At 45.1% G+C, this 26008-nt stretch overlaps 1 long non-coding RNA gene across 1 annotated transcript; it reads left to right on the top strand.

Moving 5' to 3' along the window:
• Positions 1-24473: 24473 nt before the first annotated feature.
• LOC129154714 (uncharacterized) lies at positions 24474-25803 on the top strand. Its single transcript, XR_011515734.1, has 2 exons — positions 24474-24914; positions 25055-25803. It is a non-coding gene; the product is annotated as an uncharacterized lncRNA (long non-coding RNA).
• Positions 25804-26008: the final 205 nt, after the last annotated feature.

The following is a 26008-nucleotide window of genomic DNA, read 5'->3' as shown; positions in this document are numbered from 1 at the left end:
CACCAAATGGTGAGCTTTAGCTGACCAAAATAAAAAGTTGTAACGTGAGGAAGTATGGGTTTATGTGCCAAAGGTCGTATTTGCCCAGCTGGGTCAAAGCTGGGTCACGCAGCACCTTCACCCACAGATTAAGACCAAAGCCGCCAGCAAGTCTGAAGGACTCCACAACATCCGAGCACCTGCTCTCCAGAAGAAGAACTTCACTCACAGTCTAGTCATAATAAAACAGTCTTGAGCTTTCTTCATTTTATTAATGTTAAATAATCATTTGATCAATTTGCTCATTATAAATGCATTTTAATCAAATGAATGATTATTATGCTTTGGGTAATCATAATGAACTATAATGAATCAGTATACTTAATTAAATGTTTTTGAAGATGTTTAGCAATGACCTTCACACCCGCTCATACAGGGCCGGGTCCACAGTAACTTCAAAACACATTTGCTCTGACGCACAACAAGTTTGCTTTGGGAAGAGAAGTGGTTTTGGTAAGTTAGTCAGTTCGGATGAGAGCTGGAGTGCGGAACGAACGCCACGGGGAAAAGAGCCCTGCAGGCTCTTTTTCTCCCACCACGCTATTTCTGTCAAGCCAGACAGAATAGCTGAAATGCAACCCGTTAATGCAGACTCATCTCAGAGTCTTTTGATTTCTGAGTTAATTTAAACATGAGAAAGCACATCTGCCGAAACGCTTCAGCAATGTGTACCGAGGTCAACTGTGGACTGGACCGTCGCACACCTTTGTCTTCTCTGTCAGCCAAGGTGTCATCTGGGGAACATCCTCCTGAGGTCCGGATCTAAAAGAGGGTCCTAAGTGCGGTGAGGCAGAACACGACCAGATAGCGTTCTGATGCTGTTTTTCTAATAAGAACTAAAGTTTAATTGTAAAACATAATTTTTCACTCAGTTCACCTTCCCTCTCCATGAAGCAATCTCAGACACCTGCATGCACGCATTCATAATGACATCATCCTCAATCTTAGCACATCCAACACAAGGTCTATTTGAGCAAGCTTAAAATATCAACTGTTAAAGATTGTCCAACAAGGTTGCCAAGGTTGATTGTTTTTCCTATGATTGTCATTTCAAATCGTTAGTTTAAATTGAAGAATTAAATCTCTTAAAATTTAAACTTGCCTTTTCATTGAACTGAAACACAGACTAACTGATATGATCGTCAGTTTATCGATGAAAACAACCTTTGAGTCTTCTTATCTCTATAACATTTGGTTATTAATTTGTTAAAATTAATATTCCAGATTATTATGTAGAATGGTTCATCTTTCATAAAAGAGCTGCGAACCATTACGCTACAAAGTTATGTCTCAGAGCATCCGAGGCCCTTTTGACTGATGACCAAGAGGGTGGCTTAAGGGGTTCACATTGTCTTGTTTGTATCATTTTTTAAATGCTTTTCTCTATAAACCAATTTAAAACCAAACTACTGAAAAACTGTCATTTGTAGAAGTGTATCAAGAAGAACAAGTTACCGGTCTTCTTCCCCTGGAAGTAAAGAACCAGTAATTAAGGTCTTCTAGCTGGAGAAGATCCAGACAGGAAAGAAGCTTTCTACAGACGCTTACAATAAAAGACAGATGAGACAAAAATTGAACTTTTTGCCAAGGCACAACAGCTCCATGTTCACAGATGGAAAAAGGAAGCCTATCAAGAAAAGAACACTGTCCTGACTGAAACATGGAGGAGGTGCAGTTATGTTCTGGGGATGCTTTGCTGTATCTTACACGGGGTGTTTTGAATTTGTGCAGGGTGCAATAAAATCTCAAGACTAAAACATGCAAGAAAATGGCCCTTATGGACCAGAGTGCTAGACCCATACGATTTTAAATTTAAAACTAATCTGAAAAACAGTCAAGATTGGGCTAAATTATTCTGGTGTTTCATTCAGAACTCATACATTTTTTAAGAATACTGAACTGGTTTTCCCATCTGTTGGACAAATATGTTACCCCTGCTGCACACATCAGCAGCGGAACGGTTCACTCACGACAATCGCAGCACTCCAGTGCACACCGGGAGAATCTCAGCAGTGAAGCTCCTCGCTTGGCTCGCGAGATCATAACATCCCTTGAGACTTCAAAGGTTATGGTTTCTTTATACAATTTGCCATTAACCCAAAAAGAAGGAAATCACTTTGTTATTGCGGTTTGATGTCATATATGATGTTCCTCTGCACTGTCAGGAATAAATCCATGAACACACCGCTGCACTTCTGGAACGATGCTGTGAGTAAATAAGCCATTACGGTAGGTCACTAAGCTTTATATATATATATATATATGTATATATATATATATATATATATATATATGTATATATATATATATATATATATATATATATATATATATATATATATATATATGTATATATATATATATATATATATATATATATATATATATATATATATATATATGCAATACTTTTATTTTGAAACTTACAAGGAATTTTACACTGAAACTGTGTGTGATTTCCTGTCTAGCACTATGTTAACTGTGGTTATTGATGCATTCCAGTAGCGGCTCATGGAAAAAAAATAGAACCTGACCCTATCCTTAGCAGCGCGCCGCTTCTGGGTCACATCTGAAATTTGCCGTGTCGCAGCTGGTTTGAAACACTCCATGGATTCTAAAGGAGTGCCGTTCTGGCTGCTCATGCTTCCAGTGTGTAGTAGGTGTCAGAAATTTTTTTTTTCTTTCAGGTGAAAACTATAAACTGCACTGTTTTATTCCTGACTAAATTCCCGGGATGTCCTGTTAAACACACACGCATGCATGCATGCATGCACACACGTACACACACACACATACCATTTGTACCTATAATAATTTAGTTTCTGTCATGTGACCTTTGACAGCTGATAGGAATCAACTGCTGACAAATCACCAAACATCTGTAAAACACAAGATTCTCCAGATTTATCAGCTCTTCTGCAGTTTATTTAAAACTTTCAGGGGGATCTGTCAACAGCTTGAAAACACGTCTGACCTGAGTCTGACCCGGGCCTGACCTGTTGTTTGTACTGGCAGCGCTTTGCATGACTGCCTCAGACACAGTTCTTACAGTGTAGCCGTCTGTCCCTGCTGTAAAAGCAAAGCGCTGTGTGTCTGTGTGTAAGTGTTGTTGCTGAGTGCAGTGACCTGAGGTTACACTCTCCCTGTCTCCGTTGGAGTAAATATACCTCTATTAGTAAGGAGTTTTCTGAATGCTCCAATCTCTAACCTGCTAGAAGCTTTTAGGGTGGCAACAGAGGACAAAGGAGCAGCTCCAACTTTAACCCTTCACAAAGCAATTAAATGTGCCCGTAGGTTATCTGATCAAGCATCACACATTTGATTAACATTGCTGTCATAATCAGAATGAAAAGGTTCATTTTCAACCCTCTGCTCCTGTTGGTTCAGCTCTCCTTATGCATGTCACACATCAAACTTAACACCTTATTCTCAGCTTTCCCTTTACCTTCCATAAATGCTCTCACAGCATAAACAACTAATTGAGCCTAAATTGGTTGCAGAGTTTATTTAAATAGACAGTGTGTATTATTTCTGGTGATAGAGGGCAGTAGATACCTAAATTGTTACAAGCAAGCAGTATTTTTGTGTTGGAGTAAGACCTTACCAACGGATGCCCATTAGGGCCCAGTAGGGCCCTAGGGATTGCAAACTTTAGCTAAATAACAAGCACATCAGACTTCCTTTCATCATTGGCAACAAGTGAAGAGGTAAATGTGTAAAACAACAACATTTAAGAATGATGAAAGTTTTGTAACCGTTTGTTACAAACCAGTAAATGTATTTTGTCCTCATGGGCTCCCATAGAAGGAAACGTGGCATCTAATATGGCATCGCCCAGAGGCTTAAGGTGTTTCTCAATGCCAAGGAACCTCGCCTTGATGTCTTGGCCCCGCCTCGGTTGCGTTGGAGATACGTCATCAGGGGCCTTCAAGGCATGTTCCAGTGTTCATGTTCTATCGAGGCGTTGTCCATTTGTTAGCCATTTAGCCAGCTGAGTGAGGATACACAGGAAGTGTCTTGTAGCATAGCCTTGGTCAAAAATTACCAAGAATGCACCACAGTATTTTCGAAAGGACAGCGGATCAGAAGCCGACAGCTACTTTGGGGGCAAATTTCAAGTTTAAATGTAAGTCAACTCATTTAAAATGTTTTTTTTAGATCCAAAGAAGTTAGCTATGGTTGGTTAGTTGCTTATTAGTTGCAGCTTCGGTGGCTAGTGGGTAGTAACTAACTTCTATGTTTAATTAAACATACATATACACAATTTAAAAAGTTAAAAAGCTTGTTATATATCTATATTGAAACTAACACATATAAAATGCAACATTATCTCCCGTGTCAAGTGACGTTACTTGACCGCCGTGGAAGCCGTGGTCACGTGATGCAAGTCTGTTCCATTTAACTGTTTTTTCTTTGACCAAGTGTGGCAAGGTGGAGAAATGAGGTTCCAGGCAGGATTCAATCCCCAGACTCCGGGGTGAGTGAGAGTCATGCGCGCTAACCAGTCAGCCAAAGGGACATCCTCTGGCTAAGTAGCCAGGACACATGATCAATCAGGACACAGTGACAGGACGCTCACACTGTCACACAAGGAAGGACAGTGTCCTTGTAAGCAAGGCACCTTGCCTCGCAAGACATCACCTCACAAGGCCAGGTGCCTTGACATTGAGAAGCACCCGTAGACCCACTCATGTATTTTAGACCTGATTTTTATGGTTATATGTTACAAAGCCACCAATATTTTTAAAGGAGCATGGGGCAGGAATTGTCCAAAAACAAGAAGTAAATAGTTCATTCTTGTGAAGCTTATGGGTGATGAAGCATTTTAAACTAAAAAGAATGATGAAACCAGTTTATCATTCCATTTTGTTAATCAGGCTGTGTGCTGCAAAATGCAAAACATTCCTGATCCGAATTTCCCGCGCTGTTTTACGGATGTGATGTTAATTGACACTTCAAGCACGTTCTCGACAAGGTTCAAACCCGGAAAAACATTTGGAAGCTTGCTAGGTGGCGGTAATGCGTCTTTCACTACTAGCCACGTTAAAACCTCAAACAGAAGAAGAAGAACCCTGGAAATGGATTCTACAACTAGCAAACGACCAAGCGCAACTTAAAGCCTACTAAAGTGGCACAAAGAAGAAGGTTTTATCAGCGGCATCTCGAGAGTCAAAAAGAAAATATAAAAGTCGGTCAGGGACCTGAATATGTATTGGGTACGCTCTGGAAGAATGAGGCTGGTTCAACTCAATTTGGGCCTGAAAAGGATGCGGACATGGCTCATTTTCTAGTGACCAGGTAAGTGTTGTATTACCTGATCTCCTTATGTCTGATGTAGGTTTCAGTAACGAGTAGGTAAACATATCAGAGCTGTATCTCCACAATTTAATAAAAGAAAATAAAACCTATGGATTTAGATAATACTGATTTAGGTAATCTAACAAATCTTTGTGCAGATGAACAAGAAACTTATCTAAGCTAACGGTGTTTAGCATATGGCTTCCTGATCAGTTTGAAAAAGCTAAAAGCAACTAAGGAGTAATCGGATCACTTCTACGTTTTGTGGACGACACACCACTTGTGTTTGGAGATAAATGGATGTTCCATTTATTCTGACGAGAAAAGTAAACAGAGCTTGATTTTATTATATGACGTGATCACGCTAACGGTTTGTATGTAACACAGAAGAGAACAGACATTTTCCAAACCAAAGATGAGTCTTTAGAATTATGTCATATTTGATCTACTGTCCAACCTCTAAGCAGGACTGTTACTTCAGTAGATAATGTTATTCGTGGGGTTTGTGTAACAGAACCCCATTGGAATATCTTTTCCTAACGTTAATGCTGTGCTACAAAAGAATAAATAACTAGTCCGCCATTACTACATGTTTTACTAAAAGTAAAGTTGTGCAGAAGTTTGTGTTTATTTTTCTAAATTTGTCCTGTTGAATGTGGGTCAGAATAAAATATGTTTGTGAAAATGATCTTATTTTTTATGACTGACATGCATTTTCATATTACTAGTTGTGCTTTGCCATTATTGATCTATGTAAACAGAAGGTGTAGAGTCTCAACCAACTTGTTGACATTTTTGTTTAAAAATGTGTTTCCCAGCTACCGGAAGAAGCAGGCTCCTGAAACTGCAATTCAGGGAGGTTATGTGCATTCAACCTCAACACCCAGTAAGCGAACAGCAGCTAAAATGTCGCATCGATTATCTCCAACTGAACCTGTGTCCGAGGGGTTAGTATCTTTTCTGTAAAACAAATATTCACGTTTTTGTGCTATGATATTTCATACATTAAATTACACCTTGCATATCCACACTTGGTTCAGAACTAACATCACACCACCAAACACTTCTGACATTATCTTTACAAGGAAGATTTTCTAATGGCTGGTGTTGAGGCCTTAGCTGATGACCTAGATTTGGATCCTTTTGAAGAAAGGTAAATTTGTTCATGATAAGTCTTGCCATATACGCAGGAAATTACTGCTGTACTATGTGCAAAAAAGATAAAAACACAATAGATAAGCAAATATAGGTCATTATATATATTTATTTATGTTGTGAAGTGTCAATTCACAGCAGATTGTTGTTATTTGCAGAAATAATTAATGACAGATGTATTAGGCTCCACATTTATCTCTTTAGAATCAGTACCATTTCAGGTAAGTTCCAGTATTTATCTTTACGTACAACAAATATTATTGTGTTGTCTGTAGTTTCAAATCCATGGATCTAGCTACAGATGCAGTCCAAATTGATGAGGACCAAGCAAACAACTTACTCAACAGTGTTTGAGTTGCAATGTCTTCTTATCTTCACTCTTTTTTTAAACTCCAAAGTCTTAAAACAATATATTAATTCTACTTTTATTTATTGTTTTCATAACAGAATAGAACTGTTATGAAAACGTTGTCAGGCTGACGAAGTTTGCAGCCGCAAACAAAACGTTGCAGGTAAATAAAACCCTTCTATGTTTTAAAAAGAACTAAAAGATGGAATTGTTGTTTTATCCTTGTTCACAGGCTGGGATCCTAAAGGGAATTTCCATCCTACTTGTGTGGCTGAAGGACATCTTCAACAAATTTTGGTACATTTGCCAGAAAGCACAACATCGTGATATGTTTAATGTAAGTATTGTGACATCTTTTGGACAACAAGACAACAATGCACATTGACATAATTACCTTTCTTTTCATAATAGTGCCAGCTCTCGTGTTTCTGTTGGTGAGCGCTTCTGTCACATGTAAAGTTTTCAAATAAAACTTATTTTTTCTATTAGGACATGTGGGTGGGTGTGCTTCACCATGTCACAGGGAAGCATGAATGGACCCGTGGCAAATGTGACCATGGACCACTTGATACAACGACCAGTGATAAAGAGCTCATGGTACCATGATCTCCACCACACGAGGCTCTTCAACGAATCATGTTCAACAGACGCTGGTTGAAGGATGTCACCAATCTGACCTTTAGGTATATTAATAACATTTTCATAAGCAAAAAAGCTAAAGTGTCAATATCAAAGCTGACAATTTACATATAGAAATAACAATTGTGGGTGAAAAGGCAATCAAAAGTGTGATTCCTAATAATCTATAAAGTTGTAGCTTTTGTTTTTTTTACAGGTCAACTTCAGAACTGGAGAGTTTCCAGAATTGCATTCTCATGTAATCTATGTATGATCTAATGCTGCTGTTCTCTCTCCATAAAGGCCCCAGGTACGTGAAGCATCAAAAGACAGGAATGACTTCTTTCATGCACACAGATTTATTAGAAATTAAGAAAAAATACTATGTACAAATGCAAATAACAGAACTTTTTTGTACATAAATAAAAATGAATATATTGCACAAACTGTTTATTTTTGGGTGAAAATGCTGTCTTCAGCTAAAGTTATTTTGAGGTATTGTGCTGTTTTGGAACTACTGTAGTTGTAGATAAACGGTTTGGATTTTTGGGTTAGGGTGCCCTCAGTCAGGAAGACGGTGTCCTGGCGTCTCTTGCCGAAATTCCAGGATATCCAGCTTCACCCCTGGAAGACGGGTCACCACTCTCTCGAGAATATAATCTCTCTCCTCCTGGCTCAGGTGTTGTAAAACTGTCTAGAAATTAAAGAGCATATGTTTACATGACTAGATTCATATCTCCAGTGAGTGATGTTTTCGTTTTTGGCATCTCTATTATTTTATTTTATTTTTTTACACAAATGGCTACAACCAACCTGCATCTCAGCTATACTGGCAGCTCTCAGCTGTGCAAGCCGGTCTCGGTCCTCTTCTCTGAAAGCTGTTCACTGCCTACCCCGGCGCCCTGGTCCTCTTGAAGGAGCTCTGGACCTCGACCTGCTGCCCTCACCCCTTGAGCGTGTCCTTCCCCGACCCTCGGAGCGACCTTTTCCTCTCCCCTTTCCTTTAGCCCCTGGTCTCAAACTTTCCCACGACACATCAAAGTCTGTGGCAGGCTCAGGCACTTACTCCTCATCTGAACTGTCTTCCATCACTCCTTCCAATGTGAATTCCTGAAAATCAATGACAGTAATGGAAAAATGACTGTATTACCCTGTAGGTCTTGTTGATATTATGATTTTATTTTGATGCATTTTTGAACTAAACATTGATATTTATGTTCTTATTTACCTTGTTGTGATGCATGTCCTGTAATGAAATTGGCTTCACAAATGATGTCAGTGACTTGAAATTGGATGTTCTTACATGATGTATAAACAATAACATTAGCTTGTTAGTAAGCTTAGTGCAAAATAATAACTGTAATTTGTCTAAAAACATCAGAAATCACCTGCAGCCACAAAGCCTTATGCTGATAAAGTAGCATCATGTTACTGTCTTGCTCGCCAGTCACAAAACTGGCTTATGAATATTTCATAGGAAGCAGCACTTGCTTTACATCACGAGTGTCATGGCTAAATTAAAATGCTAATGTTGTCATGAAATTTTACAAATATTAGACTAAAGTAACAATGTTACTTACTTCATCGCTTGACACGGTGCCTTGTTCGAGCCGCGCTCTGGCCGTACATCACTGTAACTTTTTTTTTTCTAGTGAAGAGTTTGTGCGCGCTCTCGTGCCGGGCTGCAGTTCTATTTCGTCTAGTCTTAGCCCTTAAGCGAGCTGCTATTGGAAGGGTGATCTCAGCATCAGCCAATCATGAAGAGCTTAAATGTACGCCCACCACTTGGGCACCCCTTGTGGGTTATATAAGTGGAGCGACTCCACTGTTCGCCTCCGTTTTCTCTTCACGCCAAGCTTAAGAGCTTCCTTTAAGAGCAATTATACAAGAAAAATCTACTCACCGACCATGTCCAGCGACGCCAGGACCTGCCCGGCCTGCCAGACGGGCTCCATCTCCAGCGGCGACCTGCACGCCAAGTGTGAGGTCTGTCTCGGGGCTCACCACGCTGGCCTGGCCTTGACCCCCAGGCCTCGTGCCCGTTTTGTACCGCTCTGCCCGTGGCTGAAAAGGTCCGCCGGGTCGAGTACTTCACCCCCTCCACCGACGAGGAAATTCCGGTGGCTGGCACATACTCGCTGGACAAGGCGTTACGGTTCTTCAACGTCGGCCAGGAGCCGGCTGGCTCCTACCGATTGGACGATGTCATCGACAGCGAGGAGTACGACGAAGCTGGCTGCCATAGCCCTTTTTCCCTCCTGTGCAACACGGAGGTCGAGAAGCCTCGTGAGGAGTACGACGAGGCTGGCTGCCGCAGCCATTATTCCCTCCTGTACAACACGGAGGTCGACCACGAGGCATGCTGCCATAGCCCTTTTTCCCTCCAGTACAACACGGAGGTCGACGAGCCTCGTGAGGAGCACGACGAGGCTGGCCACCATAAGCCCTTTTTCCCTCCTGTACAACACGGAGGTCGACCACGAGGCTGGCTGCCGCAGCCCTTTTTCCCTCCTGTACAACACGGAGGTCGACGAGCCTCGTGAGGAGTACGACGAGGCTGGCTGCCGCAGCCATTATTCCCTCCTGTACAACACGGAGGTCGACGAGCCTCGTGTAGAGTACGACGAGGCTGGCTGCCGCAGCCATTATTCCCTCCTGTACAACACGGAGGTCGACGAGCCTCGCTCAGCGGGTCCTTCTGCCCCAGTGGTTTCTCGCTCCTCCCTGCCAGCAGTTAGAGCGCTGCTCCAGGAGCTGCCCGCCATCATCTCCGCGGCTGCGACCCGCAAGGGGCTAGCCGTTCCAGAACCGGCTCCCCTGAGGCAGATGAATTGGCGGGAATTTTCGGGGCAACACAGACGCGCTGTCCAGACCCCGTCTGGCCGCGCTTCCCCGCTGCCGTGAGCTGCTGGTCCGCCGCCTTCTCCGAGCCTGCCAGGCTCGAGGCGCCAATTTCTACATATGCGCCCATTACCAAGGTCGAGGGCTTCTCCGACCAGGGCTGGCCATCCATTCCTCCACTGGAGCCGGACTTGGCCTCGCTGTGTGGCGTCAAGAACCACCTCACTGGACCGCGAGCAGTTCCCGCTAAGCATGACCAGCTGCTGAGGCGGCTCGCCGATCGCGCACACCAGTGCGCCTTCCAGACCGGCGCTGCAGGAAATAACATCGCCTTCTCGCCTTTGGCGTTTCCAAAATGGTGGAGGAGCTTGACTCTCCTGTCGAGTCAAAAACCATCATTACTAAAACTGCTGATGCCATCCTCAATCTGTGCGCTGCTGTACTCACCGGTTCTGCTCGCATTGCTGCCTGGCAGACCCTTATCCAGTGGCCTTGTGGCTCACGGCCCTGCCCTCCATTCCTGAACACCTGCACAGGGAGATGCTGGAAGGCCACATCACCTCTGACGTTCTGTTTGGTCCCCATCTTACGAGCGTCATCTAGAGGGCTCAGCGGCTGAACTTTCAGCCATGGTGCGAGACCTGGTCCACTCTCGGTCAGCCTCGTACTCCGGCCGTTCCCCCAGAGGATGGGACGAACGGCGTGGAAACTCCATGCGCCCAGCTGCACGGCCCGCCCCGCGGAGCCAGCCTCCCGCTGAGGCGGGACCAGGGAGTTGGCGGCCAACGGTTCCGAACGAGCCAGCAGACACAGCCTTGGCAGTCACAGGAAACTCGCCGAAAACAACCATGAAAATGACTCGTTGGGGGGAATGTGTGTGCTTATGGCTGCAATGTTAACTCTGTGAATGATTTTGGTTTTGAAATAAAACCCAAAAAACGTCACATCGAGAGCACAATCCTACAGTCCTCTGCAGAACCTTCTGCCGAATCCTCACACATGATGTTCCCCGCACCAAGCACTGCAGCACATCTGCATGTTCACACAGTCGGACTCGGTCATGTTACACGGTTAGCTGTAAGGGTGCGCTCCATTTGCGTACCGCCCCCAGCCTACGGCCAGGCCCGACTCATCCCGCTTCCCCCACAACGTTGGGTGGGACGGGATGTCATGGCGCTTTCGCGACCACGCGCAAAGCGCGCACATTGCACGGCTCCATCCGCTGGCACTTTGACGTTCCCGTGCACGGGCCCGGCTCCCACTCGTCCTTCATGGACTCCACGCTCTGCGGTGCGGATCAGCCTCTTCCAGCTGTTTCACACTCGCCCTTTCGAGCGCAGCCCTCTATGGGTCGCTCCCAGTTCTCTGGTACGAGCGACGGCGGTAAGGGTGCGAAACCAATCCTCAGACGTTGCTCACGTGACCTCGAGCACACGTCCGCTGTCGGAACGCGCGCACGAATGCCTCCCTTTCGGCTACTCGCTAGCCCAGCGCACTTTCTCCAAATGTCTGGAGACCGCGCTGCAGCCACTGTGCACGGCGGAAACGAGGGTTTTATTTTACCGGGACGATCTGCTCCGATGCGCCCGGTCCGAGGACGAGGCGTCAGAGCAAACCAGGAGGTTAACAGAGCATCTGTCAACCCTGGGGTTTTCTATAAACTGGGGGAAGAACTCCATTCTTCCATCCCAGTCGATTATGTTTCTCGGGGTGGAGCTGAACGCCTCTCTAATGAGAGCACGTTCGTCGCCGGTGAGAGCGGCAGATCTCACCACGGTGATCTCCCGCGTGCAACCCCGCAAGATCGTGAGAGCCCTGTTAGTCATGAGACTTCTGGGCATGATGGCTGCAGCCCACTCGGTGGTGCTGCTGGGGTTGTTGCACTCGAGGCGCCTGCAAAGTTGGTTCATCTGCCTCCGGGTACACCCGATACGTCAGAAGAGACATATGTTGAGGGTTCCCCCTCAGTGGGCGGGGACCTCGCTCACTGGGGGAATCCCTGCATCCTCTCACACGGGATTCCCATCGGACGTCCTGCGTCACACGTATCTGTGTTTACGGATGCGTCACTGTCTGGGGTGGAGGGCACGTGCTTGTCCCATACGGCGGCAGATCGCTGGCCCTCCCACACGCAAGAGCACATAAATGTGTTGGAGCTTATGACAGTGAGGAATGTGTTCATGCACTTCGCTGCCCTTCTCGATGGCCGTCATGTCGAAGTTCACACAGACAGCCAGGTGGCGGCAGCCTACATAAATCGCCAAGGGGGAGTTCGATCCCCCCCCTCTATTGCGCGTAGCCACAGGTTTACTGTGTTGGGCACATGTCCGCCTGCTGTGCCACCTACATTCCGGGGATCCTGAATGTAGCGGCAGACATCCTGTCGAGAAGGGGTCCCCGCGACTCCGACTGGCGTCTGCATCCCGCGCTGATATCACAGATCTGGATAAGGTTCGGGGAACCGTGTGGATCTGTTCACGGCTCGCGAAAACACTCACTGTCGCCTGTGGTTTTCCCTGAGTCTCCGGGACCAAACCTCGCTCGGAGCGGACGCCTTCTCACACCAGCCCGGGCTTCGAACGCTCCTTTATGTGTTTCCACCAGTCCCTCTGATTCCCCGTCTCCTGGACCGAGTTTGGTCAGAACAGCTCTCTGTAATTCTGGTGGCTCCCAGACGCCTGTCCGCGTCATGGTTTCCGGACCAGCAAGCGCTACTGTCCGGCTCCCCGTGGAGACTCCCGCGAAGGGAGGACGCCCCTCCCCAGGCGGATGGGATAATCAGACATCCTCCGGAAATAAGCCATCGGCTGTGGGTCTGGCCGCTGAGCGGTTTCGATTAGGGGTTTCTGGGCTGCTGCATGATGTGGTCACCACGATTCAGAGTGCGCGGGCGCCCTCTACCGTTGCATCTTACGCTGCTAAATGGGCAGCTTTCCAGAACTGGGGCACAGAGTGGAATGTTCAAGCGCTCTCCTGCCAGCTGGCGGATGTCCTATCGTTTCTGCAGATACGGACGGACAGGGGCCTCGCATTCAGCACTATTAAAACATATGCTGCAGCTATCTCATCCTGTCACCAGGGTTTTGGTGATAGGTCTGTTTTCAATCATCCCCTCACAAAACGTTTTCTAAAAAGTGTCAGAAGGAACAGACCTGTGTTCCGTCCGCTAATTCCCCAGTGGGATCTAACGGTGGTTCTGCGTGGCTTATCTGAAGCCCCATTTGAGCCCTTGGACCAGGTCTCACTCAAGTTCCTGTCACTTACAACTGCCTTGCTGCTGGCACTGGCATCAGTCACGAGATTGAGCGACCAAACCGCCCTCTCAGTGGCTCCCGCATGCCTCGGGATCCGGGCAGATGGCGGGTCTGCTGTTTTCTGCCCCAACCCAGCCTTTGTGCCCAAAAAACATTAATACTTCCTTCAAATCCAGGTCAATTTCATTGGCTGGACTTTTTCCTCCTCCCCATAATTCTGAGGAGAAGGCGGCTTCCCATCTTCTCTGCCCGGTGCGCGCACTCGCACGATATGTGTCACGCACTTCAGGGATTCGCCGCTCACAAATCATGTTTGTGCACTACAGGGAGTCTTCCCTTGGGCAAGCGCTGTTGGCCCAGTGCCTTTGACTCTGGCTATGTGACGCCATTTCACGCTTACACATCATCGGGGCTGGATCCTCCTGAGGCACTCAGGGCTCACTCAGCCAGAGGGATTTCCTCTTCTATGGCGCTCCACAGTGGTGTGTCGATGGAAGACATTTGTCAGGCTGCTTCATGGACTTCACCCTGTTCCTTTACTCGTTATTATTTACGTCTACACAGTCTTCAGGATCCATCACTCGTTCAGTGCTTGGACCTCAGCAGGCTGAGTGAAAGCATTATGGCACCTCATCAGCCCTGCTTGAATGAATTTCATCCTCTTGTGGATGATATTTTTTAGTGGTGGCCCCACTCTTCTCTCTGGCTGCCTCTGCCTCAGCCTTTTAAGCCCTGGGCTGAGGCTGAGCTACCCCCACTAAAAGGAGACATGTTGGGTGTGTCCATTGGTTGAGCTAACCAGTGTGGCGTAAACCCATCCAGCTGCGCATTATTCCAATAGCAGCTCGCTTAAGGGCTAAGACTAGACGAAATAGAACGTTGGTTACGTATTGTAACCCCAGATTCTATGAGTCTAGTCACAGCCCTTAAGCCACTTGGCCACACTGGTTCTGTTAGGACTAAGAGCCATCGGAGGCGAACAGTGGAGTCGCTCCACTTATATAACCCACAAGGGGTGCCCACGTGGTGGGCGTACATTTAAGCTCTTCATGATTGGCTGATGCTGAGATCACCCTTCCAATAGCAGCTCGCTTAAGGGCTGCGACTAGACTCATAGAATCTGGGGTTACAATACGTAACCAACGTTACTCACAGCGCCGAGTGCGTCGCTAATGAGTTTCGTTTCTTCATCCTGCCCCATGCTCCTTTAAACAATTGGACTTCATTTATATTTATTATTATCAACAACATTTTGATGGGTATTTCCAGAAATGAATGGTAAAAACCACACATTGTCTATTTAAACATGTTTATACTTTATCATTGTCCATTGACAGTACCTTGGTTATCTTCTGCAGTGACGCCCCCAAGAGGTGGCCATGATCCCCCTCAGGGAAAGCCACTCCCAATTCAACCACAGTAATTTTCCCACAAACCAAATATTCATCTCCATTAATCAAGATATATAAATTTGAACTGGTTTAGCATGTGAATGTGTGTGTGCTTGGACAGATGACTTTGTTGTAAAGCACCTTGGGGGTTGTAGAATGCTAGAAAGCACTATACTGTGTTTATACACTGCTCAAAGACAAAAGAGGGTCAATAGGGGGTCCAACCCAGTACTAGCAAGATACTGGCCAATACGGTGGCCAGTGAGTGTGCGTATGAATCTTTAGCATAGCTTTCAGCAATATGGATATTTATTGAGCCTTAGTATCTTGGCTGTTATATTTTTTGGTATTATAGATTATTACAGATTTTTATAGGTTAGTTTTAGGGGAAGTAGTTAAGGGTAGCTACATTTAGTGTTACACTTCGTGTGCACCTTAAGTGTATTGTAGGCTTGGCTATTGCTGTGGTAGGATGGGGAACAGGTGCAGTGAAGCAGGTTGTGATAGTGCTGTAGGTTTGCACTTGTTCCCACAAGATTTAGAAATTTGGTGCTAGTGGTTGCGAGCAATCGGAGTAGTGGAAAACGGCCAACTCCGGTCTGATGCAGAAACCATTTTATGTGTGATTCCTTTGAAAACTTGATGGGGTGTGAAATGTGTTAAGCTGAGCGTCCCCATTTGAAGAGGGCGGCCATCCTCACTGTGGCTCTTCCACAAGTCAGTCGCAGCTGTTTTCCTGCCATGATAGAGAATTCAGGCTCCAGTCTGAGGCGAATAAGCTAAATAATAGCTTCTAAAGACCAAAACTACTCTGGGTAACCTACCTCTCTACCCCCTGATGAGTCATTAGCCTATATGGTGAGGGGGGTCATTGTGTAGATTAGATGTTATTCGACTTGTTAATTAACAACAGACAGCTACAGCTTATAAACTTGACTCTCCCATATTCCAGTTAGATTTGACAAAGCTCCTCAGATGAGAAGTGAAATGTCTTCAAGAAACCAGATATGTCCAGTTGCCTTCATGTGAACCCTTTGGATTTTTTTAGGTTTTTTCATTCTCACATGACTGAAAATAAGTCTTGTGAAATTCAAATTATTTGCTATTATTTGCAAAAGTTAGAGAAAACATAATATTTTAGCCTGGCCAGGGAATGTCTTAGGATTCCCCCAGAGGAGCTGGCCCAAATTGCTGGGAAAAGGGAAGTCTGGGCCTCCGCGACTTGACTACGGAGAAGCGGACGAGGATGGATGGATGGATGGATGGATGGATGGATAATATTTCAGGGGACCGAATTTCTCAGAAGACCACTTCGTGTTCGTGCTTGCCTACAATAAGAGCATTTACCTGTCTGATTTTGGACTCTGAGTTCCCACTGACAGGTAGGCAGATCACACACCAGACATGTTATTAAGTGCATGAATAGGACAGTTTGTTTTGTATATTATCTATGTTTTTATAAACTCCAACAAGAGTGCTTTTATTTTTTTCAGGCTAAATCCACCCAAGACATCGGCTGTTACACTGATTCTGTAGTCTGCTAAAATGAACTTGTCCCGGCTAATGTGAGGCCTTACCGGCGTAGCAAAGGTGATTTCTTTTAAATCACCTTTTATTTTAAACACTATTTATGTGTTTGTTTAACAGCTTATTGTTACACATGTGATTTTCTGCTCTTTTAAACATCTATAAATATGTTTACTGTTTGTTTTTCACATAGCCACCCTGTTCAGCGCTCCCAGCCACAGCGTGTCTTGTGACAACAGGACCATGATGGGAATTCATATTCCAAAAAGCTCCAGAGCAGCCTCCACACCCCTGAAAAAGACCTATGTGAGGTGTCTGCTCCTGACCCCAGCTTCCACCTAAATTACATGAAGCTCTGTGAACTTTTCTAGATAAAGAAATAAAAATATGTTTGTATAAAACATTTCAGTATTCCTATGTATTTATACATCTCTGTGTCCTCTACAGCTTTATCACAGAGGTCCTCATCGTTCATGAGGAACAGGAACAGTGTCCCGTCTGCACCGGTCGTAGTGTTGTAGGCATGACTAACAGCACACTGCTCCGTGTGACACAACGGTGTTCACGCTATGGGTGGTCCAGTCAGCCTATGGTGAACAACATCCCAGCAGGAAACCTGCAGCCCTGTGCTGCTGTTCTTTTCACTGGCTCATCATTTTCCATGATTTCTAGGGTAAACTTTTGATAATGTTTGTGCGTGTGCCTTTTTATGACATTCCTTATTATATTTTAGTTCCTGAGGGTCTTCATGTCAAAGCAGACCTTTTACTGGCATCAGGCAAAGCTGCTGATTCCGACAGTGAGCTGGCAGTGGCAGCAAGAGCAAGATGTCATCATCAAGCATGCTACTGACTCTGGCACTGTGACACTTGGTGGTGACATGCGAGCTGATTGACCCGATAAACACATCAAATGAGGTATTTGTTTCTTATGTTTCAAGTAAATTTACAAAAAACTTTCATGTAGGACACTGGAAAGTATGGGAGCTACACCATGATGGATCTGAAAAGTAAGTCATTGGTATCCAACGCATACATTTGATGAACATAATGAAAATATATTTTTCTGGTTACAGTCTCCCTGGGGTCCCTATGCTCTGGGGCAGCTCCTGGATCTCTGGGACTTGGAGCTCCTTCCATCTCCTACACATCTTTGGGGGGCAGATCTGTGGCCCCTCACACTCTCTATTGGACGCTCCTATAGAGAAACCTTACATATACAAGCGCGTGTACGCACACAGGTGCTCACATGGTGTTCTCATAAGTATGGACTTGGGCACGTTCAACACATGTCTTAAGGCTGTTGTTGGCACTAAATGCACTGTGATTTATTATTGTGATTGTTCAGTAAAAAAATGTTGATTTTATATTTCTTCATGAAGTTGACTCAGTGATAGCTTGCTCCTGTTGTATTGTTGTGTATCCCTTTTTTTGTTTGTTTTTCTCTTTCTGCAGGTCTAGATGCAGACTCTTGTTCATCATTGATTGTTCATTTTTGTGGACCCCCACCCCCACCCCCCCTTTGTTTCTTCGTTTCTCTTTCACCGCTTTCTCCATGTCTGGAAATTAAAGCAGCAGCTTTGATGCTCCACCTGAGAGTAAATCTGTAAGGCTTGTCACCAGCATTCAGACATCAATTCTGTTTGCTTTACAGCCAGACAGGACACGGGAATAAAAAGAAAATAATTTTCATGTTTAATAAGTACATATCAGCTGAGAATTGTGTTTGTAATTTTTAGAGCAGTGACACTTGAAACAGTGTGCGAATGGAGAAGGAGGGATTTGTGCGAAGCCTGAGTGACTGACCACCACACATGTGTTACATGTCGTGGCCCTTTTCGGCCACAAGATGGCCTCAGTGGCCTTTGCCTCGTCTGTCTCCCGCTGTGCAGGGGGAGGGGAGAGAGGGCTGAAGCAGAAACTACCGTTGTTAAAAGAAATGTGTTTAACTTTGAAAATGTGGGTGCAATATTAATTGTCAAAAACTCCAGTGAACCATTAGTTCATTTTGCTCAAATAGAAATAGAGACCTGCCTCTAATACTGGCCCTCCTTCCAATAAAGGCCTGGAGCTTGATGAGCTTGAGTCAAATACAGGCCCGGACCTGTATTAGAGGATTTACGGTATACATATCTTCTCCTGGCACTCACAGAGAACAGTCGCTTCTTCTTTGCTCCCTTATTTTTTTCCCAAGGCTCTTTTTTCCCGTCTGTCTACAGAGCGCTTCCCTGCATTTCCTCTGGAAATCACTATTTTTCAGAAATGGATTTAATTAATTGGTCATTCAACGCGATTGATAAGATTTTTTCTACGTCGAGAACGGAGGAGGGGGCTCCCATTTGCCCTCAAGGGACACACGCAGCGGGATATACGCTCGATTCATTGAGGACGTCGAAGATGTGTGGATATTTGGCCTGATGATCACTGGATTTCTTCTGATTGGAGTGGGAGGATATCTGGTTTTCCGAAAAATTGGGATGACGGGAGCGATTGGAGGGCGACCCGCACCCATGGACAGCACCGTCCGGGCGCAGACCTCACAGACTGGGACGTTACTCGAGGTGAATCGTAAGCTGGACAATGTCTTAGCTGCGTTACCGGTGTTTGTGCGCAAAATGGATGTCATCTCGGAGAGGGTCACCGGATGGTGTGGAGATGTTTAATCACCCGAATTTAGCTTCACTGAAGGACTGGAATGACCAGTTACAGACTGAAGGCAGAGGGAAAATTATCTCTGCCTGACCCAAACACAGTCTTGTTATCCTCATCTGACGCCATGCAGCCTTGAAGCTGCAAGTAATCATCCCCCACGAAGGAAGGAATGCAGACAGATGCTGTGGAACTCGTCCTAATATACTCTTCCTGTAATAAAATTATTGTTTTTAAGCGACACAGCACATTGTTTATTATTTAACCCACACATCACTTTTATTACTCCCCTCCTCATCTCTCCTAGAGAGCCGGGGACGTAATAACGTGGGGGCTCGTCCGGGATTTTCCTTTATTTTCCATCTTATCCCAACATTTTTAAGTGTGTGCAAAAATATTAACATTGTGTTGTGTCCCTTAGAGTCAGAGCATGGCACCCTTTGACCTGCATGCGTTTGTGGCGGCTCCTTCGCGCCAGCTTCTGGAGAGTTGCCGCAAAGCCGATCTGCAGGAGGTTGCCGCCCATTTCAGTCTCCCCCTTCCGAAGCAACTCTACAACTTCTGGTGGTGGATTATTTGGAAACACAGGGACCCCTCCCTTCGCCATCCACTCCTGGTGCGTCTCTGCCGCCCTCGGATGAGGAGAAGGGCCGGCTCGTCCAGAAGAGGGAGACCCTTGCTTTGGCTCCGCCTTCCTCCTCAGCTGACCGCTCACCTCCAGCTTCCGTCTCGTCCTGAGCTAGTCCTCCCAGCTCACCACTAACCGGAACTCGGATAAAACTACGCTTGGCTCACCTAAAGATCCAGGCAGAGGAGAGAGCTCATGAGCGACGCCATTAACTGGATTTAAAACATATGGACACCGAGGCTTGCCTCTGGGAGCTCGAGCTACAATTAGCCACGGTGAAAGCTACTTCCTCCTCGAGCTACCCCCTCGCCGCTGATCACCCAGCTGCCTCGTCTCTGTCTCCACACAAACTGTCTCAAGACGCCACGTCTCCTCCGGCTGCCGCTTCATTGCCACCCGCTTTCGATGTCTCCAAGTGTGTTTCCCTTCTTCCTCCCTTTCGAGAGACTGGAGTGGATGGGTATTTCCTTGCTTTGGAGCGGATTGCGGTGACTCTCCAGTGGCCTCGTGAAGTTTGGTCGTTGCTTTTGCAATGCAGGCTCTCAGGTAAGGTCCTTCAGGTAATTTCGGCTCTGTCTCTAACGGACAGTTTTAATTATGAGTGTGTAAAAGCCTCCGTGTTAAATGCATATGAACTCGTTCCTGAGGCTTATCGTCAGCACTTTCGTTCAGAAAAACCTCGGCCTAACCAGACTTATGTTGAATATGCTCATGAAAAATCAGTTCTTTTGAAAAATGGTGTTCTGCTTCAGGGGTAGACTCCTTAGCTGACCTGAAAGAGCTAATTATGGTAGAGGAGTTTAAAACACACGTGCCTGAGAGGCTCGTTTTGTATTTGAATGAACAGAAGGTCTCAACTCTCTGCTGCGGCCCTGTTAGTAGATGAGTTCGCGATAACGCATCGGTCTTGGGAGTCAAGAGCTGACCCCGGTCGACGTAGGAGACCCTCTAATACCTCCTCTGACCCTAGTGACCTTCCAGAATGTTTCTATTGTCACGAAAAAGGTCATTTCATTAGGGATTGTTTTCGTCTCCAGCGGAAAAACCGGAGGAGCGTGAAACCACCTCCACCGAAGCCAGTCGCTGCGTGTGCTGTTGTCCCAAACAGGTTGGATAACTGTGAAACCCCTCACTCGAGTTTTAAGCCGTTTTTATCTGCTGGAGTGGTGTCTCTGTTAGGAAGCCATATTGGCCAGGAAGTAGTGATTTTAAGAGATACCGGAGCTGCTCAAACCCTGATTAAACGGAGTGTGTTACCGTTTTCTGTAGCCAGCCAGGCTGGTTCTTCTGTGTTGTTGCGGGGTATTGATATGGGTTCTGTTCCTGCGGAGCTTCATCATATTCACCTCACTTGCCCTTTGACTACTGGTGACCTAAAAGTAGCCCTTTTAGAGAAGTTACCGATCCAGGGAGTAGACATGATTTTGGGAAACGATGCTGTTGGTGAATTAGTTTTACCTCCTCCTGAGCTCAACTTTCCCCCTGAAATCTGTGCCAATTCAGACTTACTACCTGCTTGTGTCCTAACCGGTGCTGAGCTGAAGAACCCCTTGGTGATTCAGTGTCCCCGCTGCTAGCTGACAATGTCACCCGACCAGCTCTGGCTGTAAAAACACCTGATCTGGCCTCTAGAGGTCCTCGAGTGGTTTTGCCTGTTTCTCGTAAATCGTTGGCTGACGTTCAGAAAACAGATCTAAGTCTGGCGTCCCATTTTGCTCGAGGGGAACTTCTCTGTTGTGGCTCAACCTCTGACAAACATGTTGAGTCCTCTCATTCATTTCTCATAGACCCTGAGATGTCAAACTGTTTTTGTGTCTCTGCGAAACCTCCTCTGTTCTCCCGTACAAATCTCACCCTACCTTTCAAGCTGGAAGACGACGCCAGCCAAGAATGGGCTGGAGCTGTCCTCATCCAGGAGGATGACACCGGGATTGGTCTTCTAGTACGCTGTTTCTCTGGGAAGTTCAACCGCGCACAGTTTCTCACTCAGAGGGGATCTGTAACATTTTCCTGTCTAAGTTAAAACAGTTCATTAATTCCTAATTTCGTTCAGACACCACCCTCTAGACTGGCCAGCGGCTGATGTGTTGGGCCCTCCTGCTCCAGGAAGTCAACCTGGAGATTCGCCACGAGAAGGGCTCCGTCATCCTCATCACGACCGCTTTGTCACTCAGTTTCGATCATGAGGCTCCCTTGTAGGCTTTTGTGTTTTAGATGTCGGATCCTCCTGAAAGGCTAGTGTTGTCTGTGCAAGCAGACATCTCGGGAACACTCCGCAGCGCTGGGGAACAGCAAGGAGTGATTATTTGTGTTTAATCTGCCCGCCTTGAGAAGGTCCAAGGGTAGTGTAGACTCGTCAGGTTTTACACTGTTCTCTTCTCCTCTGTCACTTCCTTTTGATAATATTCGGTTCGTTCACTATTTTCGATATACTCTTTTGGAATTTGGATTATAGGATTTGACAATTTGGCATCTAGACTTCGGAACGGTTATACACTTCGGCTTTGGATCTCCCCCGCTCCTGTTTATTCTCAGTTGTTTATCCCCATCCCCTTCTGGGTTGGCGCTTTTCGTTTCTCCCTTTTAAATATTGCTCCTTTGTTTTGTATATAGTGTTGTTTTTAGATTCTTTGTACATATTCCGTTCATTTTGTAATAAAGATTCTTGTTTTTTAAGCGACACAGCACTTTGTTTATTAAAACCACACACTACTTTTATTACTCCCCTCCTCATCTCTCCTAGAGAGCTGGGGATGTAATGATGTGGGGGCTCGTCCGGGATCCAGGGGTAGTTAGTTTTTCTTTTGTTTGTGTGTTTAGATAGCGGGAGACTTCGGTTCTTTTGAATAAATGTTGGATCTTTTTACACCCCCATTTATTTTCTTAGGGGGGGGGGGTGTTACGTGTCATGGCCCTTTTCGGCCACAAGATGGCCTCAGTGGCCTTTGCCTCACCTGTCTCCCGGTGCCCCAGCTGTTTGACATCAGTAATTAGGGAGCAGCTGTTAAAAGCTGCTCTCCTGCCCTCAGTCAACGAGAAGGCCCAAGGGTAATATAGACTCGGCTGAGTTTGCACTATTCTCTTCTCCTCGTTCGCTTCTGGTGTCACTTGTTTGCTCATTAGACTTTGGAATTAGACTTGTTTTTGGAAACTGGACTTAGATTAGACCTGTTGGTATTTAGACTTCCGGCCGGCTTTAGACTTTGACCTCGGATCTCCCCTTTTGTATATATATATATATTTCAGTGTTTCCCCTAGGAATTTTTCCAGCTGTGGTGGTGTTGGGGGTGGGGGGGTGGGGGGGGGGGGAATTATGACAAGTCTCTAAATAAAGTAAAATTTTCCAGTGCAGATTGGAGACAACCCATAGAAGCACTGATTTGATCTCATTTCAGTTAAAAATAGAACAGGTCAGAGGCACCTCATAAATAAAATTACTAACAAACTCAGGAATCTTTCTTTGCTTCACTGTTTTGGTGCTGAAAATATCACTAATGTGGATCAAAGGAGATACACAGATGAATGCACCTCTTATTTATTATTTGGAGACTACATTTACTGCAGCTGGCAGAGGCAGAGATTTTTTCTATTGATACACGGAATTCACAGAATCATTTTAAATTTTAATAGGGGAAGACTGCAGGAGGAAGCGGTAAAATACAGGGGGTCCCCAGCAAAAACAAGGAACTACGAGTCTGATGAAACCTGCTGGATTTCCATCAGGCAGTCACGGGGCAGCTCCAATGACCCAGTGGCTGTGCTGGGGTCAGTTATCGAGCCCAGTCCGGTACCGGCTCGGCCGTGAACGAGCCGAGGCGACGTCGTCCTCTGCTTAAGAAGAAGCGTTATTTTCCCGCTTCAGAAGAAGTGTCCAACGTGTTTTTATGCTTTCTCTGAGACATGTCACGTCACTAAGTTGTTAGCGCCGCGCGCTAACACGTCAATAGTGCAACGTAGCCTGCTGGAGGTTTTAAGGGTTCAGATAAAAACACCCGACCTCTCAGGCTGCTCATACATCGATCTTAAAGAGCAAGTAACGTCTAAATTAACTTTTTTTTGCTGATGAACTGTATAAATGAGTGTCTAATAGTGTTTTAAATGTGTGCATTCTTTATTTTAGCATTTTGGTGCATTTTCTTTAAAAATTAAAAATTCTGTCTAAAAAGCACAGTAATGCGCCACCTTCAGCTGAAAACATAGAATTTGAGTCATTTTGAATAAATTTTAGCCAATGGCTAAAGAGTAAAGTACTACGTAAACCAGTAGAGTACTACGTAGCAGCTCCGTGCCAAAGTTATAAAAGCAACGAGCGTCTCGGCCACGCCCTGTGGCGAGTGGGAGTTGGATTTGCAAGCGAGTGTAGGAGGTCAGCGGTAGTTCAGCATTAGCATATAGCATTAGCATATCCTAGTCTTTAGCATATCTTTTAGTGTTATAAATACTTATTTAGTGTTAGCCTTGCTGTTGTATATTGTAGTTTAGTTAGTGTTTGGCTGTTAGTGTAATTGGGAAAGTATTTCGGGTTTAGTGTTCCATATCGTCTTAGTATTGGTGAGTAGGTGTAGTGTAGTATGGTTGCGGTGACTCTGTGGGCATTTTACCCGCGATTCTGCACGCCTCCGTTTGAAGAGGGAGGCTGCCCACCGTGGCTCTTCCGCGATTTAGATGCAGCCCACCGACTCTGCTCCCCCACCACGGCGGGCTCCAGTCTGAGGTGATGCTAAATAAACGTTTTAACATCTTCTAAAGACAATTCCCTACCTAAATGCAAAGTCTGAGAGACGTGGTTCACTTCCTTTAGCTAGTCAGTCGGCAATTCTGCAACAGTGTCTCTAACTAACGCTGCACTAGTTGACAGCATTACAGCGTGAAATCCAGCTTGTGACCCGGTTCTGTGAGGAATTCTGTTCAGGAGGTCGCATTTCAGGCTCTCCACATCATATGTGACTGACTTTTACGTTATAACAACGATCACACACTAGGAATGTTATAAAGCGCCTATATAGGAGATTCTTTTGTATATTATCTGACTTTATAAACTCCCAACAACAATGTGCTTCTATTTTTTTTTTCAGGCTAAATCTACCCAAGACACTGGCTGTCAGACTGATTTAGCTGCAAGAATGCACTTGTCCAGGCTGACGTGAAACCTTCCCTGTAGCAAAGGTGAATTATTTTTAATAATCTTCTATGTAAACATTTTATTATCACCTTCTAGTTTTAATTTGTTTTACAGATTATTTTTACACGTGATTTTATGCTCTTTTAAACATTTATAAATGTGCTGCTTCTTTGTTTTTACATAGCCAGCCAGAATGGAGTTCACAGCCGCAGTGTGTCTGGTGACCCACGGGGACCATGATGAAAATTCATCTTCCAGAAGGTCCCAGAGCGTCCAGACCCCCTGAAAAGACCAAGATGTAAGGTGTCTGCTGTTGATTCCAGCTTCCACCTCAGTGACAGTGCAAGCTCAGTGAACTGTTCAAGGTAAAAAAAAAAAAAAATTAAAACATTTCAGAATTTTTAAGATATTAACAATTAAATAAGTATGTGATTACATCATGAAGGAGGCTACTGATTCTGCCCCTGTGACACTTGGTGGTGACGTGTGAGCTGATTCTCCTGGAAAATAACTTTTACATTAAATATTTTGTTTTTGCTATCAAAAGTAAAGTAACTAATAACCTGCATTATTGCAGGACATTCAGCAAAATATGGACTCTACACCATGAGGCATGCACACATTAATATTCTATAAGAGCACATAAGGTGAGCAACACCACATATTGTACACTGTCCTGAATTTGTTTTCTTTCTGCATCTCATTAGCCTGGCTGATCACCTGATAACTCCTGTCATCTGGTTATGACAGCATGAGGATGTCCTCACACACCTGTAACCTATCAGATCATCTGGCAGAATAGAGAGAGAAGAGACAACACCACATCTCCTGTTCCTGGAAAGCCTTCAGCCATCCTTCGATGACTGAGAACCTCCATCAGCTCTGTCTCCTGTCTGCCTACAATTATTATAATAAATATTGTGTTTGACAAGTTTTTTGTGCTGCCAAATATCTCATTTAGATTCCAGTTTTGATATTTTAATGGATATTTATAAATTACATTGAATATCACATTTTTGTTGCATGTTTAACTAGCTCTATTGTGATTAATTAAACTAGCACCTCACTGTTAAAAGCTCGTTCTAATTTCAAGCATGTTTAAGTATTTATGGACATGAACAAAAACAGGAAATATATA

The sequence above is a fragment of the Nothobranchius furzeri genome, chromosome 12, assembly GCF_043380555.1.
Source record: "Nothobranchius furzeri strain GRZ-AD chromosome 12, NfurGRZ-RIMD1, whole genome shotgun sequence".
NCBI lineage: Eukaryota > Metazoa > Chordata > Actinopteri > Cyprinodontiformes > Nothobranchiidae > Nothobranchius > Nothobranchius furzeri.
The sequence above is the reverse complement of the archived record's forward strand: the minus strand, read 5'-3'. Positions and strand labels throughout refer to the sequence as shown.